General features: G+C 40.4%; 1 protein-coding gene and 1 long non-coding RNA gene across 3 annotated transcripts in view; both read left to right on the forward strand.

The window, feature by feature from the left end:
* The window catches only part of LOC121914135, a 47088-nt gene extending 40838 nt beyond the window's left edge, over positions 1-6250 (forward strand). The window contains exon 3 of the long non-coding RNA XR_006100471.1: positions 1152-6250. This is a non-coding gene — a long non-coding RNA (uncharacterized LOC121914135). The remainder of the gene's footprint in view (positions 1-1151) is intronic.
* Positions 6251-6423: 173 nt separating this feature from the next.
* Positions 6424-18730, forward strand: part of frmd6 (FERM domain containing 6) — a 33684-nt gene continuing 21377 nt past the window's right edge. Inside the window, exon 1 of one of the 2 annotated variants that reach the window (XM_042437149.1) lies at positions 6424-6497. The gene's annotated coding sequence lies outside the window, so the exon portion shown is untranslated. Of the gene's footprint in view, positions 6498-12314; positions 12523-18730 lie in introns of those variants that run through there. The other variant, XM_042437148.1, reaches the window with a different exon arrangement.

The following is an 18730-nucleotide window of genomic DNA, read 5'->3' on the forward strand; positions in this document are numbered from 1 at the left end:
GCCTCAGTTTTCAAACTTGCTTGCAACTGCTGTACCATATGATGGACATGTAAATTTGATTACATTTTTCACATTTTATAAAATAAATAAAGTAGATTAAACATTTACTATTATAAATTAGCTCACTTAATAACATTTGACATTTAATTCCACATGCTGAACCAACATAAACAGAAAATAATGGCTGCCTGGATGGAAAAATCATCTGAAAATATAATATAATTTGTAATTTAAAGGCTTGTCCTGTACTGATGGTTTTTTGTGCTCATTCGCCTCTATGCTAAAGCTGTTTTCTGTCCTTTTCTATGTCCTATACTGTGTGCTTTACATTATTGCTGTTACATGGAAAAAAAAATAGTACAAACCTTGAAACATTTAACAGTGAGTGCACAGCAGGACCGATGTGCGTCTCTGGCACAACCCCGAGGGCCTTGAAACTTTTCATCCAGGCTGCTATTTTTATCCCCGGTCTTGACAGTGTGCGGGACACGTTTAAAGGGATGCATAAGATGCAAACATTGAGCCTTTGTGTGAGCACACGATGCTCTGCGGTCCGGAGAGCAGATAGAACAGGACGGTCCCTTCACTCAATACGTCCTTCGGTGACTAAAAGAGCCTGACCTCTCAGCTCCTGTCCCCCCAGCGCTAAATCAATGTCTCCATGGAACAAGCGCACACTATGTTTTTGTTCCACATGCACTGAGGGAAAGAGAGGTTTACTCATTCTGCCTTTCAATATCTGAAAAAAGGCATGACAAGACATGAGACAAGACATGTGCATCGGTCATTAAAAAACCATATTAAGAGCATGAGAGCTTGTCAACAGCAGTGTTTCTTTTAAGAAGTTCTGTTATTGTAGGACATAATGAATGCAATGATGTCTCAGGTTAGTTCAGGTCATTACAGATTTGTATTGTCCCACAAGAGGACAGTTATCAATACACGGTAAAATGTGCCAAAAGTGTATTGATAACTGTCCTCTTTAACAAGGACAGTAAAAGACAGTAAACATACCAGCTATACTTCACCTCCATATCTCATTCAAATTCATATTGTGTGTACTCTGTCTCTGTCTGTCCTGCACTGTGCAGATGTTATTAGTTATTATTATTAATTGATTGGTGATTGAATCAAACCCCCCTCCCCCACAGAAATTGGTTGGAGGGGAGTCAATGTCAGACTGAAGATGGGAACAGAGTGTAACAAGCTGACAATTTAGTCTGATATCAGGCAAGTATACAAACAATACAGAGTGGAGTAAAAGGTTAATGTGATATTTATGAATCCAGTACCTAAGAATAGCACTGAACCACAAATATTTCCACTTAAGGTGTCATATAAACATGACAAGTGGAGCTGTTACATAAATATAGCGTAGTGGTATTACTACTGGGAATTAAGAGTTGTCTCTTATCAGTAATTGTGCTGATTCATTGTCTAATCCTTGAAAACTTCACATACACACACACCAACCAAACCCGTCTCACTAAATCTAATCCAGCGTCCTCCTCGTTCCCCCTCCAATCCCTGGCAGCGGCACTATCTCTGCCTGTTGAGACACAACACGCAGGGAGTCAAACATGTGGGAGGACGGTGAGTTTGTCTATGTAGTATTTCTGACAAGGAATGGCGGGTAAGCTTTCCCAGCCTTGATGAGATGCGTCAACAGGATTTATAATCCTCTGTGCAGACATTCAGACTATCATATCTGTCTTCATCCCAGCACCAAAAATCACACACATGTCCAAGGTTAAACAATATCTCTGAAGTCAAACTCCTGACTCGAGATTAATGTTTGCGCTCGCTAGTATTGCCTGTTTCGGTTTCGACTAGCAGACAGTTTGGGGAAGTGCAAAGAGGGGCTAAGGTTGGGTTTTAGTTTTTGGACTTTGGACGAGGCGCCGAAACCCAAACACCTCTCCAGTGAGGGCAAATATTTGCTTTTGGCCCTTCTTTCCTTTTCCTTTTTCTACAGCATTCTCCCTGCTGCTCCTCAGTATAAACATGTCCTCTATTTTATCCTGTTTTGTCTTGGTGTAGATTGTGTTATACTAAAGATTTTAGTTTACAGGATACAGTCAAGGATTCAGACCCAGTACAGATAACAACAGCAAGGTTGCTAAAGGATGTTGTGCCTTAAAGGACATCTTCTATCAATGTACCACAGCCATGACCCTGCACTCTCTGTTTGGCATATGTGAGTTGGATATTGAGATGACATGACAAGATTAAAGTTTCTCTTTTCATATTTTATATTGTGTCAGCTTTGCTAGATGGTCTTCTGTGAAAAATAACAGGACAGATGGAAGAAGAAGAGACAGATTCACACCAGAGCTGAAAGTGTATCTGATCTGATGGTTTTAGAGTAATGTGACCAGAAACAACGAACAGTCTTCTCTTTTCATCTCTGGTTCTGACCACATTCACATGTTCTCCAGATCACTGCCATCTTAACTCTGCCTTTCGACCAGGAACAGATAAAGAAGCTTTGAATGAATAGACACCCTCCATTCAAAAACAACCACTAAAAGCAAACTTAAGAAATGGCTTCAGGATTACTGTCAACGAAATTAACTTGGCTGCCAAACATCCATTGTGGACCACTTTTTAGGTGGCACTGCATGAAAATGTCGTTTCATTTAGTTTGACATTTTGAATATGCTTATTTTCTTGATTTTGATGAGAAGGTTGATTCATATTTAAGCCACAAAAGGTACCTAAAGAAAATGGTGTGATATAATTACTAAATTTCAAATTGCAATCCCTTACTCTACTTGTTACTGAAAACGTAATTACATCACTATACTAATAAAGTAAAGGCCAATCCATGCTTTCTGCGTTCCACCTACGCATCGGGGGTCATGGCCACAAACACGTTCCATATGTAAGTACTAGTGAACTGGGTTGCAGTGTGATAAAGTTGTAAAATCCAGTCTGTGAATATTACAAACCACTGTGCAGTGATCAGCGTTTAAACGCAATAATCTGTTACTCCTCTCTCGCACTTAAAACAATACACCCACACCATCACAGCCCCTTGTATTGTGTGTTTACACAGGGCTGTTTTCAGTCTGAATGCAGCTCAGGAGTTCCCGTATGTTGCTGAACAACAAGACAAGGTTGAACATAGAAAAGCAAAATCTTAATGAGAATAGGAATACAGTACACACATACAGTAGACGACACAAGCGTGCCTGTTTACTTTTCTAGCACATGCATAGGTGGCGCGCTTGCAATGCATACAGTCTGCGTAGTCACAAATTTTGGGCTGTGTGCAGATGTCCAGAGGGGGGGCCACGTGGACCTTTGTCGACATGGGAAGATGATGAAATTTACATCATGCGGACCCTCACGGTCATGTGGATGCAGAGAACATGAATGGGTCAAGCCAAAGATATACTCCCAAGGGGACACATAGTAGCTCTGTTTTTACTACTTTCTGGAGTTCGCCTGTAGGACGCATTCCACACATGTGCAGTAGATAGGTGTCTGCAGTGTGACCACGCATACAACAAATCGGAGGTATGTGGATGTCCACACAGAGCCTACGCATACACCTTCTGATGACAAAATTTACGTTACACTGTCCCTAGCAGACCCTTGCGTACTCACGGACGCAGAAGGTATAATTTCAGTTTTACTGCCCATCACGCCCATTGAGAGAAACCCAATTGTGGGCTAAAGCAGGTAAGATTTATATATCAGTCAAATCAGTCTTTCTCTCTGACAGAATCTTACTTTGCACTCAACCCCCAACTCACATATTCAGAGAATGTTTTTATTGCGGTGAAGGGGGAGGGAGTTGTAACAGGAGGGGGCTCTTCAGTATCCAGCAGACACCACAGTGCTATGATGACCTGCCTGTGTTCAGCATGCATGCACTGTTGTTCACAACATGAACCCGCATTGGCTGACATTTATATTTTTTGGGTGAGAGATTAATTATTACAGTGGTGGTGCAGATACTGAGAGTTAACAATGACAGCAAACAAACATGCACATTCCATGCAGTGGGGGTGGGGAGGAGCTGAGGGAGAGAGGTTTGTTTGTTTTGTTGTTTCCAAGCCTCCAGCCTTTCTATAGCCTCCAGCTTTGTGACCTCTACGACCGGGAAGGATCAGTGATTACAATCAACACTAATCCCATACACACCAACAACAGATATTCTAATCCCCGCTGTGACAATCCTCCATAAACCTGATGTTAGACAAGTTTAGCCCAGGTGATTTATGACTCAGGAATAGCCAGTGACCTGTGGTGGGACAGACAATAACCCGCTGACTGACAGCTGCTGTTGAGCTTTCACCAAAAGGTAAACATCTTAATTCATGTTAATGGACTTCGGATGTGCTTCTCGGTTTAGGAAGTAACAATAAACTCTATCCTTTCTTAGTGCAGCTAATCGCCCGTAACTTGGGTGACAGTAGCTGATGGACTTGAGGGAGGAAAAGGTTTTCAAGGTGTCCTGTGTTTGTGCACATCAGTCACAAGGCAACTGCTTGCTCAGGAGCTTTTCACTGGCACATTTTAACCTTGACTGCCAGACAACACATAACATTAATATATATATGGTGGTTATTAATAGCACAAGTCACAATTTATTCACCAGCCCCAGGTAAAGAAATCTCATAGTCCAATTGTGTGCTATTTTTATCCCAGTGTTCAATACGTATTTACAATGACAACACGCAGCAAGGACTCAAAGTGACATGAAAAAATTATTGTCGACCCAACAGTGAAGCAGAAGATAAATCTGGTTGTGACAGCAAAGGATAAAGCTTGTGTTGAACTCAGCTTAAATTTGGCCCCAGGACAGCCATCCACCCGTTCCCTCTCTCTAACCTTGCTCAAAGGCACAACGACCAGCTGCGACTGACTAGCATCAAGTCACACAGAGTCCTTGATCTTTGGCTCTGGTCTACCACAGCAAAGTTGGGCCAGCACTGACAGACAGAGAAAATCAATAATCGTTTATGATTGTTATAAAAAGGTCCATTAGCCATCTATCTTACTAGTCTGTTCAGCACTCTCCTGTCCTGATCTTTTAGTGGTCAGAGAAGTCACACATGGGCAAAGCACATATAAATTTTGCATCACGCAATACTTTCAGAACTGCATTCAATACTTGTAATGAATTATTAATGGCGTATACCCATCGATGATCTTTATGAAAATAAGTGCAGTTCCAGTCAATGTTTGATTGTTTCAAAGTCAAATATCCTCTGTTTTAGAAGGTGACTCCTACTCTGCCAAATGAGTTGTGGAGCAAAATAAAGGCAAATGGCAAAAAAAGGTAGTTAAATGTACTTTTTAAGGTTTTAGTGAGCAGCTTCAGACCATAGTTGACAAAATTCAACTCCCAACTATCAGCTGCAGTGACATTAGATGAATAATCTATGAAAACTGGACATTAATCCAGTAATACAATGATGATTTAATTCACTATCAATGAATAGAAGCATTTATAGTTACCATTTGGTGCTTTACGCACACATCTTTCCCTGGCACTCAGGAAATGATGCATTTTACTTGTGCATCAAAGGCAGGAGCTGCTTGTTTGGAATAAATAAAAGAAAAAATGGACAAACGGAGCTCTATCTATCCAGATTTCATCAATACTTGCTTTATCACAGGTTGATGCTCAACCTGTGAGAAATTCAGTGTAAAAACACCACGACAATAACTGCTTCTTACTGAAAACATCCCCAGACTTGATAATTGTTTTTCTTAAATGGAGAGTATTTTGTATTATACTGATCTTAGTCTAAATGGACCAAACTGAACTAGGAATACAGTGCTGACAAAGTCCCAGGTGGCAGCGTGAATGGGGACAAGGCCAGGTATGACAGCTGGTGCTTGGATCTTGCCCGTATTGACTCTCAGCTATTAGCATGACCCCATGTTGCTACATGTGCCACGTGGATGCCGTATCAAAACAACAACATCCCTCTGTTCCCAGAAACACACACAGCCATACTGTATATCCTGACTCATACTACCACAGAGCCGTGCACACACTGAGATGAGACATTCAGATGATTCTCAGTGATGACAGTCTGCGAAAAGGTGGGAAAGAAAAATGACTCAGGTAAGATAAAGGCTTGATAAAATCAAGGACTTTTATGTAACCAGGGAGCTACCCCTCGCCTAGCTAGCCTCTGTTCATCTATGGTTAATGCTAAGAAAATAATGATAATGTTTTATCCAGCCTGGTCTCGCCAAATGTTGTATGAATAACAATTTCTTAAAGATGCAGTATGTAGAATTTAGTGTATGTTATGTAGTATGTTTTAATTAGTGTATAATCAGCTGAAAATAAGAATCTTTGTGTTTTTGTTACCTAAGAATGACCCCTTTATATCTACATAGGGAGCGGGTCTTCTTCCACAGAGCCTGCCATGTTGCTCCACCATCTTTCTACAGTAGCCCAGAATGGACAAACCAAACACTGGATCTATAGAGGGCCTTTTGCGTTTTTCGCGAGTTTCACAGCCACGGTAGGTTCTCCTTACACACTTGGAAGGGGAGGGTGAAGGGAGATGTATTCAGTTTGTTGCGATCTGCATCCTCACCACTAGATGCCACTAAATCCTACACACTGCACCTTTAAGTCATTTCGCGTGTCATTTCACACAATTTCGGTTGTAAATTCAGTCCACAAAAGCAACCTATAGTTATGTTTGAGTGACAGGGGAAGTGAGGCATTTCAGATGACATCGATATAGTGTAACTTTGCTTTGTTTAATTAGGTGATTTTAGCTTATTAGGAGGAGGCGAGTTGGGTGAATGTCTAGATGGTTAGTTGGCAAAAAGTTGCTAAAGCAGCAGGTGAGCACTGTTTGAGACCACTAACCTGACATTTTTACTGTCATGTTGGGACATTTTTACCACATTTTACTGATCATTTTAACCCAATCCATGATCTAACCAATGACGTTAAATGGCATGAAAAGCTATTTATACACCATCCCATAAGATCACGTTCTTTTATCCTTGTAAAAAAAAAAAGCAGAACGTTAAAATCTTACTGTCCAGTATATTAGTAGATGCCATTTTACTTTAGAATAAAGACAGAAAATCTCAGTATCATTTTCCAGTATTTTAGAGGGTTAAAGATTAATGAAAGAAGATTTCTATGCTCACAGAACAGAACAGCTGATGGTCTAGGCTAATGCTAAAACTAGACAAACTGGACTCAAATTTCCATTTGCATTATTTTCCCACCTCTACTGGTCAATAACAGCACTGACAAGCTTTGGATTCTCCAAAAAATGTTAAATGAAAAACTACAACAATAATGGCAATCAAACAGTCAACTTATGTCCTTATTTTACTTTCAACTAATGGACTGAAATCTGCCTACGTGTCTGTTGAATAATTCAGATTTACTACAGCTTGGGTCTTATTTTTGTATGTTTAGCCATCATTGAGATAATGGCTGAGATGTTGGAACCTGGCAACATTGCAAAAGAATTTCAACAGCTAGGAAAAGAAGTACAAGCAAGAAATTTATTACCCAAACTGTCTGTTGTGAATAATCCAAATAAAGTGGTTTACATAATCTGGCTGCTGGAGTTTCTTGCCTGAAACGTGTTGATGTTTAAACAAATCTCAGTTACTTTGGCGAGTGCATTATTATCATGACCATTAGAAATGATGGCCAAAGTAATGAAAATAAGACCTAAGTTGCAATTACAGCAATGAATGGTTTGATCAATTGAGTTGAAAATGAACTATTATTGTTATTAACCATTTTTTGACAATTGAAAAATTGCTTGTCAATCGTTAGGTAAATGTATTGCTGGTTGCAGCTTCTAAAATGTGATGATTTGAGGCTTTTCTGTGTCACAAGTGATAGTAAACTGAATATCTTTGGATTGTGGACTATTGATCAAACAAAACACCATGAGCTCTATTAAATTCTAACAGGCATTTTTAACTGTTTTCTGAAATTTAATTAACAAAACAATTCATCAGTTAATTAAGAAAATAATAAATAGGTGTTGCAGCCCAAGTTGTAATAAACCCTTTAGGCTTGAGTCTTAAGACTGAAGACTGAAGATTTTTATCTGCAGATAGCCTGAAAGCCATTTTATATTATATTATATTATATTATATTATATATACTGATAGTACGCCAATATAGCTGTGTGTCTATAAATAAAATATTATGTCTTCTTGAACTATCCTCATGTGATGGTTTTGCAAATGATATCCCAGGCCAATGATGCCACCATAATGCTAAACTCTGCATCTGAACTGTGTATAATAGCAATAGTATTTCAGTATAGGCTTACATAAGCACATTGAATGAAAGCAGTATAGCATTACCATTGTGTATTCTTTTCACTGTACCATCTGGTGACTTGCACCCCTCCACCCCCCCTTCATCACTCTCTCACTTTCTTTCTCTTTGTTTATATTTTGCTTTCTCCCTGTTGTTGTCTGTGCGGCACCGTCCGTCCTCCAGTGAGAAGCGCATTGAGAGACGAGCTGGTGACTATGCAGATGTGAGCATGACTTGAATGATTTAGCGGCAAATGCTTGGCTCTTTTGTTTCAGCGATACAGGAGCCATTGTCTCTGCTAAACAATGAAAAAAAGGTCAAGGTGCTGTTGATGAGTTGCTCTTTATTAACAATGAGAACAAACAATTTTCAAGTCTAAGGGGAAAAGGGGGAAATATGTTGGGGAAATAGGGTGTTTAATATCAAAAGCTGCATCACAACAGTTTTGTGTGTATAATAATTAGACAATATAACAAGCTGCCTAATCTCTGCACCACGATTTCTGCTTACAATGCCATTACTGGTGCCTTAGAGAAATTAACAGATTCTCAGACAGCATCTGAAGAGGGTTTTGGCACAATAACTTAGATCAATGTCCTCATCTAGCTGTCTGCCTGCAGGGATGTCAGTAAGTTTCTACAGTACTGTTCTTCAACAAACTTTATAGTGCACCAGGGCTTTAGAATTACTGCTGCATTTTCCCTCCCAATATTGCAAGATGAGGACGTTCATTCTTAAAATTTTCAAGTGATCTGCTACAGTGCCACACTCCAATAGAATTACTGTGCTCTAGAGTGCACCTCGTAGCTTTTCCCTTCACCATAACACTTTGTAATTCATCTTCCAAGCAGATATCCCTCCCCTATTTCCCTGATATTTCCCTGAGGGGTGAGAATATTGAATCAAGGATCTCATGCAACTGACCAGCCATCTGCCTTATTGCCTGAGAATAGATCTTTGTCCAAACTCATTCAAAACAAAATCACATAAAATAAACATGGTCAGCGATATCATTCAGAAAGTAATGTTTTATCTGGCTTTCAAAGCAGGGAGACTTCAACACTCTCTTGACCCAACACTAAGATTGGTATGTATCCTTACGTAACTGAGCACCAAATGACCACAATTAGACAACATCTGCTGGGCTTTGATTGAACGGACGGCTTCTTAGATTTCGAGTCAGCTTTCAAAAGCACATGTTTGTTGTCAGATTTAAACTGCAGCAGTTAAAACGCATTCCTTCGCAAAGGCAAAAGAAAAATAATCAAGTCATCAAGTTTAGTTCAAATAAGCACAATTGTCTAGCGTGCAGAAAGTTTCCAGTAAAGGAAAGTGAGGAATGCGCGGCCTCTCCAACAACACCACAACACCTTCCAAATACAAAAAGGTGACCACACAACTATTATGTTCTAACGAAAAAAAAAAGGTGGCGGGAAATTTTGGTTTGGCTACAGAGATAATCCTAACCTGAAACCCCTGTCCACATACTTCTGTTTTAGTTAGTTAGTTCCAGTTAAGGTCAAATCTTATTGCTACAGCATACAGTGATATTTTAGACCATCGTAAGCTTACAATTTTGCGGCAAACATTTGGTGAAGGTCCCTTCCTCTTTCAGCACAACAATGGCCCTGTACACAAAGCCCGGTCCATAGAGAAATGATCTTCCCAGTTTGGTGTGGAAATACTTGACTGGCCTGCACATAGTTCTGACCTCAACTCCATCCAACACCTTTGGGAATAACTACAACAAAACAAATCCCTGCAGCCAAGTTCCTTATAGAAAGCCTTTCCAGAAGAGCAGAGGCTGTCATGGTTTTGAAATGAGATGTTCAGTCATCACATATGGATGCAATGTTCAGGCGTCTGCATAGTTTTGTTGTATCCTATTATGGTCTCCTCGAGCAACTACACTGAATCCTTATCTGCTTGCTCATCTGTATACTGCTTTAGATAAGATTGACTAAAATGTAAAATGTGGCGAGCCACAAAACGTCATGAATTGTGGCTCCAACCATGCTTGTGGGGGTTGAGAGTAGCTACATATGTCACATTAAGCCAAGGGAAGGGCTGATGGCATGGATATGGTGGGGTGGCGACTCATCTTACTCTGGGGAGACAGAAACGTAGAGAGAGTTATTTCAATTAGTCAGATACTGCCACAACAAAAAGCCCAACCTGCCCCCTGCTCCACCTCCAGAGAAAGCTAATCAAATCAAGACAGGGAGGATGCAGACAAAGACTGGAAGCACTCTGCGGTTTTAGAGGGAGAAAGAAGGGGGGATATAATCTGAGGTACATGTCAGGTGAGTCACATTTGGAGTGACATTCGTTAAAGTGGTTTTGGAGTATGTTTAGTAGTTCTACAGGGCAAAGACTCTTATTAGGGATGCAGGCCACAAGAAACTGGTGGGCAGAGTGAGAGAGAACAAAGAAAACTGCTTAGATTACCAAAATTATGAATGAAACAGTTTTAAATATGTTGCATAACTCAGTTGGTATTGTCAGCTTTAATGGTTTTTTTATTGGGACATCACACACAATGTGTCACTCTTAATTATCCACCAAATGATGCTAATATTTACATTCTGAATCATCGTTTCTCACTTCTGAACATGACGGTAACCTGATCAGTTCAATGTCTGATCCAGGGATTATGGATTTATGGTCTGCAGTTTTTGGGTTTTTTTTTGTGAAGATAATAGTCTCAGGGTAGCTTTGTTGTTCACAGGTCCCTTTCTGATGTCACTTCAAAGCAATCTGGGCCAGAGGGGGTTTAGCCTGGCTTGACCAGCTTCACTTCTGCGCCCCTTTTCATGTTTGGCACTCCATTTCTCCGTCTGACAAGCAGTTAGAGCAGAGTCCGGCCCCCGAGCACTAATTATGGGTCAGCGTGTCAACAAAGGGGGGCCTCTCCCCACTTATAAACCCATGGCTGACATCATGAAGGGGGAGGATTGGTCTCTAGGAGAAATATGAGGATCCAATATACAAACAATTCATCTTAATAAACAAAGGAGATGAAGCATGTGTACATTTATTACTGTAGCACAGCTGGTGTCCACTCAGGGCCTAACATTTTTTCTCTCTGTATGGATGGCAGGGGATTATTTATCATTATAACATCCTTTCTGTTTCCCACATTCCTATTTCCCAAACCAACTGTACTTGTTGACTCATGTTTTTATTAGAAGTGAGAAGCACAAAATCTCCTTTATTGCTTGTTTATTCTACAGGCCATCAATGATTCAAGGTATAGCATAGCCTTGATATTTTAATACCCGGCAAGTAAGCCACTCAGAGACCTTATTGTGAATCATCTGACACAATTGTATTCGATTTAATTTATTTTTGATTTAAAGCCCATTTGATTTATTTTATTTAATTGACTCTCACAACAAATCTCTGCTATAATATCCATGTATATGCACTAAAGTTTTGACTGCTCATTAAGTTCAAAGACAGCTTATGATAGGCTGCATTATGATCATTTTATGTCCCATGATATCACATAATTGGGTATTTTATAATTGGGTCTTGGTAAGATTTATGACAAGGTTACTACATTTTTTTCTGAATGATCTAGCTCAGAAAAGAAAAGGCACATAAAAGAAAACCAGCTGCTGGGTGTTGGTGATCTGGACGTAAAAATAAACTGGCCTACATCACAAAACTTTTCTGAGCGCGCTTTTAATACATACGGGCGACGCCGGTACTATTTCTCCCCGCCGCGGCAGAGTTCCAGTCCAGCACAGTCGGGAGGAATGGAATGAGAGGCAGCCGTGGGCGATACCAAATCTGACTGGCATTAGGGGGGATACGCTGCGAGTACCACTACATTTCTCAACATTAAAAGGCATAACTACCCACTAACAACATCAGGCATATTATCAACTGATTTTAATTATATATTAAGCTGTGACTATGACTATTTGACTCCGCATTGTTGATTTTAGCCAAGTATGAAATCTCCATCTTCATCCCGCTTCCCTCCTTGTACGCTCCCACTCACCGCACATGTATTTCTATCTGGTAGTTACGGCTCCAGCAGGGACAGAATGTGGCTGCCGTCGAAGGCGTCCGACCGACGACTGATCTCCGAAACTTACTGAACTCTTTTTTTTTTCTTTTTTCCTCCAAGTGTGGATTTTTGCTTTCTCTCCGCTTTCCTGAAAGAACACAAAGCAACCCGGTTGGATTAACATTCTTTAAGGGAATAACTTGTTTTCTCATTAAAGGTGAGTTTTGCTTTGAATATCTTTTAACGTTTTTTTTTTGTATTTCTTCGCGCTGAGAATCTTAACGGTTACGACTTTTTGCTAACAGTGGCCGTGACGTCATTTCAGCAACTAGAAGCCATTTAAATGTTTTAAAATGAAGTCGTTCATGTATATTAATGTATAGTTATCAGTTAATATGTGTGATTTAAACTGTTTGAAGCTGTTATAAAGCCAAGTTATGGGCAGCTAAGTTGCCTTGCTTCTTACCTCACCAACGGTGATGCTGCCAGGATATTTTACAAGGAATGTTGCCACGAAATATGAGGAACCAAGTCGAGTGTTTTCCTGTTAGTTTAGGCATTTTGTCTTTATTTTTACGCCTTTAACACATTTCATCTAGTAAAGTAGGGATAATTTATTTGATAGGAAGTTATTACTTCAAATGTTTGCCCACTTTTAACACCGTTCCCTTCTCTTGAGACCAGTCTGGTGCCCTCATGGAAAAGCAAATACGTCGTGTAGGAATGTCTTTACTCGTTGTATATTGACAGTAAAGTCTAAAATCATTTAAAAACTATAGCCGAATTTCCTCCCTTGTTATTGTTGTGTAATTACCATGCCACTAATGCCCCACACATCCAGCGACGTCACCTTCAGTTGTACCGCAAAGTGTTGCGGATGTCAGTACTTGAATGGCACAAAATGAAGTGTAACCTATGTTAATCGATCCTGTTTGGAGCTGCAAATTCCCGTCTGCTTTGCCATCACTTTGACCAAACTGCAAAGTGGTTTTGTTAGAACTCAGGAATGCCAACAATTCCCTCTTCTGTTTAATATTAGACCAGAGGGTAATCGGGAACAGAAAGGGAATGGGAATCCTCACGTTTTCCTACAAAGTTTAACTTTGACATTGATAGGGTCCACCACTTCTAAATGAATCAGATGGCTCGAGCTGTATCTAAATAATGTTACTTTCAAACCAGATTATCTTTACCCCTACCCTGTTTCCAGTGATGTTAAAGGTCAGAGTCAGAAGGTGAGGTGAGCACTCCCTGGAGCTACCATAGAGGCTTTAATATCTTGCTCCAGGGCACTTCAGCTCTGTTGTGTCCTGTGGTTTGTTTTAACTACTCTGTCACTCATATGTCCTTTGCCAAGTAATTAAAGGTATACTATGCAGGATTTTCCTAAAAAACAATGTATAGACAAAATACAGAAGTAATCGCTCTCAATCATCATTTATGACCCACTAAAAGTGTGTGGCGGTGTATTTATCTGTAGAGGCTCTGCCCACTGCATGTATTTTCTTACTTTCTTATTAATTTGCTGTGTTTAGGACGCTTCTGAGTGTTACCCTTCAGGCGGTGGGTGTGTAGGACTTGTAGCGTAGCAACCAGGTTACATCACTGTCTCCGTCTCTCTCCTCTGCTCTCTGTCTCTGTCATGGATGTATAAAGAGCTCCAGGTCTGTGTGTCTGCTTGACCGAGGGCGGGGCTGAGCTACAGACACACACGCAGAGCAGAGAGGCCACAGCGGACGGGGTGAAGCTCTGCATTCACACAAAATCTGGCATTGCAGCACCTTCCCGCAGGGTTGTGCAGAGGTGTGGGTGTGTTAATTGGTGCTTTAGAAAGTAACCGCCGTGAAACAATCAGAAAATAACGTTTTATTTATCTGATTCACGGCTTTGCTCTCGCCAACGCTGCTTGTTTTGTTCACTCACTCGCTAGCTCACTCGACCACTCTCCAAGGGGCCAACTTCGAATGCTAACTAACTTGCCGACAAATCCTGCATTGTTTACCTTTAATGTATTGTAATAAATCTTGTTGCACTATGTACAGACGTTGCACAATAATCTTTATTTCATTTCTCAAATTAGAAATTTACAAATGAAATCAAGATTCTTTGCTTGCTCTGCAGACATCAGCTCCAGTCAGGGTATCCCCTGTATTAGGATTGTTATTAACACTTGAAACTCATCCAGTACACATGGCAAACTAATCAGCTACCTTGTGTGGCCTACTCCTCAGCATATATGACATGCTGCTCAGGTCTCCATTCCAGCTGTGGTGGAAAACGGAAGAAAAACAAAGCATGTTTTTGTGTCTTGGCTCGCTGGTGTAACAGGGCAAAGTGAATGGGGGCCAAGAGACAAGAGAGAGATATGGTGCAGGTGCTGTCTGGACAGGAAGACTGCGGCTTGAGTAGGAAACAAAAAGGAAACGTGTGAACAAAGATGGTTGGTGTGTGTGTGTTGATGACTCATTCATATGAATCTGGGTAGGAATGTATGATGGGATGGCCCATAATTGCACAAGGCAATTCCCCATCCAACTTCACCAATTATTCTTTGTGTGTAACGGATATTGTGCAATCTGGTCTTGGAGTTTTTTTGTTGTTTTTTTCCTTTTCACCATTTTACTGTGCTGTCACATAGAAACCACACATGACATATGACATTTCTTGTCACATACGTGCTTAAGTGAATGCTGGATCTATTGTTTTTCTGACTTCATCTGCTATTTCCTCAGTATTAAACTCAGCATCAATAGCTCAACTTAAACCCTAGCCCCAGGGCTGGCTTTCTCTGATGCTAAAACTGATGCAGTGAATACAAAAACTGTTAGACACAGTACCTGAACTGAAGAAATGTCTCTGGTGCTATACACAGGTAACGGGTGATAACCTGTTCTACGCATTTTACATAATCATCTCCTCGCAATGCAAATTCTCCCAGGGAAGCCCGATACAAGTTCAGAGGAGATTTTCATACTGTGTTAGAAACTTGATTATTAAATGCTCCCTCCTGAATTTATCACTCAATCAGCTATTACTAAGAGGAACCATATTTTGAATCTCAGGACAGGAAAGAGGGTGCCACAGCTTCATGAGAAAGGATGAGATTACTAATATTGCTGTAGAGAAGGAGGAACTCTCTTACCATCCTATTGCAGGTGTTATCGCCAATGCACTCTACAGTATGAGGGTGTCTGTGAAGTTAGATGTTCTTCTTGGTGTAAGCTATACAGGTGCCCTGGGCTCTCCACTGCTATCAGTCTACACTATCTAGCTCATCAGACTGCTTTTGGATGCATGCATTGTATCTCAGGAAAGTGAGGTTTTTATAGTGTTGAGAAAAACAGAGGGATTACAGAGTAGTGACTATGTTTTTAAAAATTTAACCTTGTGTTTTGACTTGATTTATGGTCTGAAAATGATGCAAAGAAGACCGCACAAAACCTGATTTTATGTAGGGTTGGGTACCATTCACATTTGAACCGATACCCACACTGGTACCTGGTATTTGGTACTGGTACCCAACGATACCTTTTTTTGGTACTTTACTACCTTTGTAATAACAAAAATGTCATTGAAGCTGTAAAAAATAAGTCCAAACTTCTCAATTTCAACATTATTTATTAAGAACATTTTCTTGTGTACGGTAAAATAAACAATAAATAATAAATTAATAATAAACAAGGTAAAATAAGTTGTTTAGGTGACCTGTTGGAAATGTTCTGTTTGCCGAAAATGGCCTAATAGCCTGTTGTCTGCAGCTCTTCATCAACAATTGGTACTGTTCCTCTCTGCAGTATTTCTAACTGATCCGATGAACAAATAGCGCTAAATATCCCCAGATCTTGGTTTGTCGACTTGTTTTTATTGAAGAATAGCTCCGCTAACTTAGCGGAAAAACACATTTAATTTCCTATAAATTCTTCACAGTAAAAGCCTTCCATTAGTTTGTCAGTGGACAGCTTTTAATAAAAAATGAAAGCAGCAGGAAATGTTTTCATCAGCAGTAACTTAACACTGCTCTGATACGGCTGAAAGCGATCAGGAAACAGTAAAATGAGGCTGATATCAGAAAGTACAAACAGGAACGCAGGAGAGAAATTTCAGGCGTACGTGTGTCTGTAAACTAGGAGGGATTTTTCAAAAGGCTCATAAGGACTCTTATCAATATTTATTTGAATTCACAACACAACCCGCTCTCAAAGTACCGAAATTTGGTACCAATTGATCTAACGTGAATAGGTACTCAGTAATACCAACGTAATTCGGTCAGTACCATTAAAAGTGCTGCGTTCGCTACCCAACCCTAATTTTAGTTGCATGCTTTTTCTGCAACTGCAGGAATGTTGCATGACTCCTCATATCCGTGTCTCAAGCGCACCAAAGGGGACAGAAGAAAAAAAAAGGGTCAGTTCTTCCGGCATTTGTCTTCCTTTCTCCCTTTTCCTTAGATTGTATGTTTTTTTTTCTCTGGTTTCTATAGTGAAGCTTGAGTCCTTTGAAGGAAGTGGACCAGAGAGATTTAACCTGCCAGCATCCCCTGAGGATATTATCGGCTTATCTCACACGCTTCTCACTAAAGCTCTCAGTGTTTCCTGAAGGATATTTTGTCGATTTTGGTAGGATTGGTGGCAGGTGGACATGCTACCGAGACCCAGGTTCAGTCTAGATACCACAGTTATCCTGTAATTCCAACTGTCAGTCTAGTATTGGTTTTGCTGAAGGCTGTGGATAGCCCGATGCTGTAACACTACCAAGTGACCGGGAGAGATGAATTCATGCATGTTTGTTGTGACACACTCTGCCAAGCTTCAAACATTTACAGGGTGTTTTTTTCCTTTCAGTTTCATGGAATGCAGCAGATAACTTTCGGCACAGTTAAAACGTTTTTCCTGAGAAAAAGAAAGCCACGCCACATTTCAGTCTTGTGACTCTCCTCAGGTGTGACAGTGTAAACAATAAGAGACAATCCTGCTACAAAAGCTTCACACAGGAAACAGATCAGATCACCTTCAACAGCCCTTTTGACTCTGTCAAAACAGAAGATCTTTAAACAAAACAGCAGGGTTTGGTTGGGGTTTGTTATAATTGCAGCCCGTTTTTTAACCCTCTCCTTTAAGGCTGCTTGCTCTATTTTGAGCATACGTAATGGTCGGGTTGACATCTCCGCGGTGTGTTGCACTGGGATTGCTAGTTTTGCAGAGTTACTCATGCACAGTCCAGGCCTGAATGCTGGGCGGGGAGCGAAGGGAGCGACTGCTGACTCTGTTCTAACATGTCTGGCAGTGCCGGCGGTTTGAGATGCTGTGTGTGTGTGTGTGTGTGTGTGTGTGCTCTCTCACTCCTCGCTCCTTGGTCAGAGCCACATGGAAGCCAGATGTCATGGATGTTGAAATAATTTTTCCATAAAGGTAGCTGAGCTTAAGTTGCAATTCATTGAGAACTCTCCAAGTTCTAACTTTGCTTCTTGAGCTCTGTTACTTTTTTATTGTTGTAGATAAATAACCATTTCACCTCATCATTTCTTACATGTTACAGGAAGTGACTTTAACTTGGGACGGGGGGAAAACGATTCACACAAGAATGATTCACAGTTCCTATCTTCTACAATTCTGAATCCATTCACAGAAAGTTTGTTTTTGTAGGTTATTAATAATGTTATGTTGACTGTAGAGGCTCTACTCCACTGCGAGGGCACTGTGCAGCAGCCAGATGGTGAGCAGCACGCACACTGTATAGTGATCTAGTTCGTCTTCAAACAAGTCAAGTGTTTGGATCCCCTCCACACATGTATTAAGACATATAAAATTACTCTGCTTGGAACAATAATGTGTGTTTGATATGTTTTTTCCACAAAAAAAGTATAATTACCACGTTGAAATCCTTAAAATTGCATCTACTCCTTCTCCCTCATTAAAAAGTCCAGAATCCATGAATAATGGATGCATGCTTCAAGTTTCCAAATCACACTTGTGTAAGTTGAATATTGGACCAGGATTGGCTTCCAAACTAGTTGTGATGTCACAGATCATGCTCATAGGCCCACCCCTAAAAATCAGATTTACAGTGAGCGCAGAGAAAATTTAAACTTTGAGCAGATGAATGCGAAAAGAGGCTTCTACTGTCAAACTCTGCACATACATCATTCTGCACAGTGAAGCTCAAACATCCAACTGTAGGAGTAAGAAGAGAAACGCAGTTCTGAGTGGAGAAGGACTTTAATGATTAGCTTTTCAAGATGTATGGACTGCACAATGTAGTGGATAACGATGGCTTTCCTTGGTGTGATGTAGGGCTGCATTCAGACCAACATCAGCCCTGCATGAAAAAATGCAGTCCTCTTATCTTTTGAATGGAGGAAGCACAGCGGGGGTGACAACACAGAGAGCCCCGGCAAAACAATGCAAACAAAAAAGTTGAACCTAGCT

The sequence above is a fragment of the Thunnus maccoyii genome, chromosome 16 (assembly GCF_910596095.1).
Source record: "Thunnus maccoyii chromosome 16, fThuMac1.1, whole genome shotgun sequence".
Classification (NCBI taxonomy): Eukaryota; Metazoa; Chordata; class Actinopteri; order Scombriformes; family Scombridae; genus Thunnus; species Thunnus maccoyii.